The 7,594-nt window shown below is 40.1% G+C and overlaps 1 long non-coding RNA gene across 1 annotated transcript; it reads left to right on the top strand.

Annotated features, from left to right (window-relative positions):
- Positions 1–468: 468 nt before the first annotated feature.
- LOC149976558 (uncharacterized) lies at positions 469–6,753 on the top strand. Its single transcript, XR_016487148.1, has 5 exons — positions 469–736; positions 4,315–4,368; positions 4,795–4,905; positions 4,993–5,020; positions 5,112–6,753. It is a non-coding gene; the product is annotated as an uncharacterized LOC149976558 (long non-coding RNA).
- Positions 6,754–7,594: the final 841 nt, after the last annotated feature.

Here is a 7,594-nt window from a genome sequence, read left to right as displayed (position 1 = left end):
GAACGGAGCAAAATACAGAGAGTTCCTTGATGAAAACCTGCTCCAGAGCGCTCAGGACCTCAGACTGGGGTGAAGGTTCACCTTCCAACAGGACAACGACCCTAAGCACACAGCCAAGACAAGTGGCTTTGGGACAAGTCTCTAAATGTCCTTGAGTGGCCCAACCAGAGCCCGGACTTGAACCCGATTTAACATTTCTGGAGAGACCTGAAAATAGCTGTGCAACCTGACAGAACTGACAGAACTGACAGAACTTGAAAGGATCTGCAGAGAAGAATAGCAGAAACTCCCCAAATACAGGTGTGCCAAGCCTGTAGTTTCATACGAAGAAGACTCTATGCTGTAATTGCTGCCAAAGGTGCTTCAACAAAGTACTGAGTAAAGGGTCTGGCAGGTGCGGTGAGGGGTGCTCTGGGCCCGTGCCAAGGCATCCTAGGCAGCTGGGTGCACAAAGCTACCCTTGTCATTGTACATGTCTGCTCCTCTCCAAAATGTATACAGCAGGTCAAAAAGGGTCTGAATACTTCTGTAAATGTGAGCTCCGGGAATATTATCTCAATTCATCATCAACCACGTTCTATACTCATACAGGAAATGTTTATTTTTCAGTGAGACAGCGCCTTCCAAGCAGCTATCAGAGCGAATGAACAAAATAAATGGTACAGAAAGTCTAAAGAGATGAAGACGCTTCACAATGGTCTATGTTTGTCCATCAAAACAATTATCTTTACAATTGGTGAGTGACTCCTGTATATTTAAATACTGTATGTGTATATCTCCAGTCACGGAAAAACTTGTCTTCTAAAATTGAATTCCGATTCAATAACTGGATTTGCAGAATTGATTGATTGTGAATAACTTCGTAATATGATCGTCTTGCATATTTCACTAGTAAATTTGTCTAAATGATCAAGCTTGGAGAGGGCTAGTTGTTATACTCATCGATTTGCTGCAGATGCTCTGTTTGCGTTTACATGTCTGTTGAGCAGAGAGCGAGTTAAGAATCACCACTCTTCTCGAACATTTTACGTCAGAAGTAATATAATATATGCATATGCCATTTAGCAGACGATTTTATCCAAAGCGACTTGTGTGCATCCATTTTATGTATGGGTGGTCCCGGAATTCAAACCTAAAACCCTGGCATTACAAGCGCATGCTTTACAAACTTGAGCTACAAAGGATCAAACCATGGTCTCCTCATGGCTGCCAATGGAATGTGACTAGGGAGGGTCGGCTGTGTACAGTGTCAACTACCAAGTCTCCAGTGCTGTTGGTTTGACAGTGAAATTATTGGGGGTCTGGTGTTGGGTGGTGTGCTAGCGTCATGTGACCCATGTTGCAACATTATTGTTCAATCTTTCTGGCAATCACACACTGTCAACAGAGTCGGGCCTCAACAAGACTGGCTCCAAAATAGATATGTGAGCTCTGTTTATGTGTGTTTTAGTAACACCTTGAAGAAGTTCATTAGATATATTTAGTTTTGTTACCATAATGCTCTTGTATGGAAAGGCTATGACCTTGAATAGCAAATGCACTGTCCATTGAAATATACAGTTGAAGTAGGAAGTTAACATACACTTAGGTTGGAGTCATTAAAACTCGTTTTTCAACCACTCCACAAATGTCTTGTGAACAAACTATAGTTTTGGCAAGTCGGTTAGGACATCTACTTTGTGCATGACACAACTCATTTTTCCAACAATTGTTTACAGACAGGTTGTTTCACTTATAATTCACTGTATCACAATTCCAGTGGGTCAGAAGTTTACGTACACTAAGTTGACTGTCCCTTTAAACTTCTTGGAAAATTCCAGAAAATGATGTCATGGCTTTAGATGCTTCTGATAGGCTAATTTACATCATTTGAGTCAATTGGAGGTGTACCTTTGGAATTATTTCAAGGCCTACCTTCAAACTCAGTGCCTCTGCTTGACATCATGGGAAAATCAAAAGAAATCAGCCAAGACCTCAGAAATTGTAGACCTCCACAAGTCTGGTTCATCCTTGGGAGCAATTTCCAAACGCCTGAAGGTACCACGTTCATCTGTTCAAACAATAGTACCCAAGTATAAACACCATGGGACCACACAGCCGTCATACCGCTCAGGAAGGAGACACGTTCTGTCTCCTACAGATAAACATACTTTGGTGCGAAAAGTGCAAATCAATCTCAGAACAACAGCAAAGGACCTTGTGAAGATGCTCGAGGAAACAGGTACAAAAGTTTCTATATCCATAGTAAAATGAGTCCTATATCGACATAACCTGAAAGGCCACTCAGCAAGGAAGAAGCCACTGCTCCAAAACCGCCATAATAAAGCTAGACTATGTTTTGCAACTGCACATGGAGGACAAAAATGATACTTTTTGGAGAAATGTCCTCTGGTCTGATGAAACAAAAATAGAACTCTTTGGCCATAATGACCATCATTGTGTATGGAGGAAAAAGGGGGAAGCTTGCAAGCCGAAGAACACCATCCCCACCGTGAAGCACGGGGGTGGCAGCATCATGTTGTAGGGGTGCTTTACTGCAGGAGGGACTGGTGCACTTCACAAAATAGATGGCATCATGAGGTCGGACAATTATGTGGATATAGTGAAGCAACATCTCAATACATCAGTCGGGAAGTTAAAGCTTGTGGGTCTTCCAAATGGACAATGACCGCAAGCATACTTCCAAAGTTGAGGCAAAATGTCTTAAGGACAACAAAGTCAAGGTATTGGAGTGGCCATCACAAAGACCTGACCTCAATCCCATAGAAAATTTGTGGGCAGAACTGAAAAAGCGTGTGCGAGCAAGGAGGCCTACAAACCTGACTCAGTTACACCAGCTCTGTCAGGAGGAATGGGCCAAAATTCACCCAACTTATTGTCGGAAGCTTGTGGAAGGGTACCTGAAATGTTTGACCCAAGTTAAACAATTTAAAGGCAATGCTGCCAAATACTAATTGAGTGTACAGTATGTAAACTTCTGTCCCACTGGGAATGTGATGAAAGAAATCAAATCTGAAATACATCCTTCTTTCTTCTATTATTCTGACATTTCACATTCTTAAAATAAAGTGGTGATCCTAACTGACCTAAAACAGGGAATTTTTACTAGGATTAAATGTCAAGAATTGTGAAAAACTGAGTTTGAAGTTATTTGGCTAAGGTGTATGTAAACGTATGACTTCAACTGTAACTGTTTAACTTTTAATAAGAACTACTACTACTTCTACTACTACTACTACTACGCTACTACTAAAATACTACTGCTACTACTAATATTACTGCTACTTGGCTACTACTACTACAACTACAACTGCTGCTACTAGGCTACTACTACAAATGGGCTACTACTACTACTTGGCTACTACTAGGCTACTACTACTTTTTTTATATATATATTTTTTCAACATTTTTTATTTAATCTTTATTGAACTAGGCAAGTCAGATAAGAACAAATTCTTATTTACAATGACGGCCTACCAAAAGGCAAAAGGCCTGCTGCGGGGATGGGGGCCTGGGATAAAAAAAATACATTTTTTAAATACAATATAAATATAGGACAAAACACACATCACAACAAGAGAGACAACACTACATAAAGAGAGACCTGTGACAACAACACTGCAAGGCAGCAACACATGACAACCCAGCATGGTAGCAACACAACATAACAACAACATGGTAGCAACACAACATGGTAGCAACACAAAACATGGTACAAACATGATACAAGCTACTACTAATAATAATACTAATACCAGTAGTAGTACTACTACTACTGCTACATTCTACAACTACTGCTGCTGCTACTACTACTGCTACTACTACACTACTACTATGGACTAAAGACATCAAGTTCAATCTGTGTTTTTCTGCTCTACTAATAATACTGCTACTAGGCTACTACTGATACTAGGCTACTACTGCTACTACTACTACTACTACTAGGCAACTGCTAATATTGGGCTACTACTACTACTACTCAGCTGCTACTACACTACTACTATTATTACCACTACTGCTACTACTACTATTACTACTGCACTGCTGCTGCTGCTGCTGCTGCTGCTGGTGCTACTACTACTTCTACTATTATGGACTAAAGACATCATCAAGTTCAATCTGTGAAAGTGTTGTTCTGCTCTGTTTCACATTGGATTAAATATCACTGTCCTCATCTGTCTTATCTACATGAACATCCTGTTTTCAGCTATCAGTTTCATCCTTACAACAAGTTGTGGACGCGTGACTGTCTGAGACAGATATTAGAGAAGTGCATTAGCTTGTTCTATAACAAAGTTTATCCCTGTGTTTCAGAGTTTATGTTGACAAATGTGAGAGGAAATGAACTGGAAAGCAATGAAGAACCAGGTAAGAAAGAAAGTTTCCTCAAAATTCATATCTATACTATAATGAGTCCTTTTTCTGTCAGTAGACTTTTAGTTGAGTGGCCTATTTAGTAAGTGACCTATGCAGCTCAAACACTGACATGCCAAACAAGCCAATCCCCTATTACAATCCAAGGCCTTCCGATTCCAATTGAGAACCACTGATGCACTCGAAGCATTTCAGATCAACACAAGTTCATACAGGGACTGAGGACCTAACTGGACCTTTCTTTAATCAGACTGAAGAAAAAGTCGACACATTGCATTCGGCAGCTCTCACGTGTAAACTGTCCTCTTGAGCAATCCAAGCAACTGTGTGCAGCTGCTTTCACAACATGCTGTTACAACATGCTGTTGATGACTTAGTCTGCATATTACATTCTCAACATTGTGTGTTGGTTTTTCTCAGATGCCACATATGCTTGGATTGGGGCAGGGATCGGGCTCTTCTTTGCTATCTGTTTTATTGGCAGCAAGCTCTACATGATTAAAAAGCATATGCTTGATAATGAAGTTTCAGGTAAATGCATAAGCACTACTGCATAATAGCATACCCTGATATACCCTGATATATGTGAAACTGAAAAGCATTTTTTACTTGTTTTAGAGGATTCCGTAAAAAGACCATCTCTTCGGTAAGTGGACAGTATCTAACATGACGGTAGTATCGATATATAACAAATTTGACTTAACTTCCCATGTGTGGTTTTATTCCTTTGCTAATAGAACTACTTTGGTGGACATGAAGGACTGAAGAAGAGTAACTGATAGATGAAGAGAGTAGGACACCAGGGGAATACTGAAGATAAATGGCATCTACTAATCTACTAATGTAATTCATTGTTTGGGCATACACAATGTGAATAACAATTTAGTAATGTGTGTTGGAAGAGGGTCCACCCTATGTTCCCTGAGCCCTATGTTTCCTCAGCCCTATTCTCTCTCAGACCTATGTTCCCTCAGCCCTGTGGTCCCTCAGCCCTATGGTCTCTCAGCCCTATGGTCCCTCAACCCTTTGTTCCCTAACACCTATGCATGGCAATTTTAGAATGCCAGCAAAGCCACTACACAACACAACAATAAACAATACATTAATTACACTATAACGGTAACAAACGGTGCCCACAAACTGTTAGGGCCTACATAAAGCTGTCCCGACGAGTCCAAACAGCAGTCCCAACACCTTACCACTGGCTCTCAGCAGAGCCTTGTCTGGCAGCGAAACAGTTAATTCAAACTCATTTACTGCCTTTAAAAAAAAATAGCTGATTTGGCTGAAGATCTTCTTCTGTTGGCACTCCAAAAGGGCCCAGCTACATCACAAATGGTCCTTTTGTTCGATAAAGTCTTTATTTCCCCAAAAACTCAGTTTAGCTGGCGCGCTTCATTCAATAATCCACCGGTTTCCCAACTTCAAAATGCATACAAAATGAATCCCAAACGTTACCAATAAACTTCTTCAAACAAGTCAAACAACGTTTATAATCAAACCTCAGGTACACTAAGACATAAATAAACAATACAATTTAAGACGGAGAATAGATATTGTCTTTACCGGAGATAAACAACAAAGAACATGTTATCATCCACGCACATGAAAACACTTCAGCCAAAATGGGAAGCACTTAGAAAAACTACAAATTCTAGATAATTTTTCCAAAAACAAGACTGAAACTCTTTCTAAAGACTGTTGACATCTAGTGGAAGCCCTAGGAACTGTAATCTGGGAGGTTTTCCCTTTATATTAAACATGACAGCCATTGGAAACAGTGGTAGGCTGAAAAAAAGATTCTGGATGGTTTGTCCCTGGGTTTTCGCCTGCCATATCAGTTATGTTATACTCACAGACATTATTTTAACGGTTTTAGAAACCTTAGAGTGTTTTCTATCCACATCTACCAACCATATGCATATCCTAGCTTCTGGGCCTGAGTAACAGGCAGTTTACTTTGGACAAGCTTTTCATCCAGACGGCAAAATACTGCCCCCTAGCCCAAAGAGGTTTTAAACTCACGGAAGTCAGATATCCCAGTTCCGAGTTAACAGTTGTTTTGAGCGTGGCAGAAATCATGCTGGATTGACAGCATGGCCAATGTTGAATGTTAATCATTTTAAGCTTGGAAAAGAGACCCTTAAACCCAGAATTGGGACCACACACCCACTCTACTGAATAGCAGACTAGTGATTGCTTTGCAATGCTTGCAGTTAGCCACTGATTCATTCCAAATCACTCATTGTTGAATTTGCAATTTCCTTCTTGTTGTGTAATGTTTATGTCCAATGGCCGATGAGCACCAATACATTTTATCTATAATTTCTCTTCATTATTTCTCTTCATATGAAAAGGATTAAAAGAAATTTGCAAGTAGATTGTCGACTTGATTCATGATGATGACTGCTAGCTAAGATGTTGAGATGATCAGTCTACTGTAGCTACTGTAGATATAACATGATTTGACGTCATTTTATCTGTGGCCAATGACCTTGAGCCTTCTTGATGGGCACTTCTAATGTAACTCTATGGCAGCACCCAAGGGGATAATTTTGGCAGGGACATAGGTTCCCCCCTCTACTGACTCCCCATCCTGCATGCGGGAGCGTAATCATCGCCTGACACTAATTAGCATAATGCAACGGACATAAATATCCCTAGAAAATATTCCTTTTCATGAAAATCACAAATGAAATATATTGAGACACAGCTTAGCCTTTTGTTAATCACCCTGTCATCTCAGATTTTCAAAATGTGCTTTACAGCCAAAGCTAGACAAGCATTTGTGTAAGTTCATCGATAGCCTAGCATAACATTATGCCTTGCTAGTAGCAGGCAACCTTGTCACAAATCAGAGAAGCAATCAAATTAAATTGTTTACCTTTTATGAACTTCGGATGTTTTCACTCACGAGACTCCCAGGTAGATAGCCAAAGTTCATTTTTTCCCAAAATATTATTTTTGTAGGCAAAATAGCCCCGTTTGTTCTTCACGTTTGGCTGAGAAATCGCCCGGAAATTGCAGTCGCAAAAACGCGAAAAATATTTCAAATTAGCTCCATAATATCGACAGAAACATGCCAAACGTTGTTTATAATCAATCCTCAAGGTGTTTTTCAAATATCTATTTGACAATATATCCGTTGGGACAATTCGTTTTTCAGTAGGACCGATTGGAGTAATGGCTACCTCTGTATTTTACGCGAGAGTCACCCTGG

The sequence above is a fragment of the Oncorhynchus mykiss genome, chromosome 16 (assembly GCF_057628025.1).
Source record: "Oncorhynchus mykiss isolate SJ-2025 chromosome 16, ASM5762802v1, whole genome shotgun sequence".
NCBI classification, from domain to species: Eukaryota; Metazoa; Chordata; class Actinopteri; order Salmoniformes; family Salmonidae; genus Oncorhynchus; species Oncorhynchus mykiss.
The sequence above is the reverse complement of the archived record's forward strand: the minus strand, read 5'-3'. Positions and strand labels throughout refer to the sequence as shown.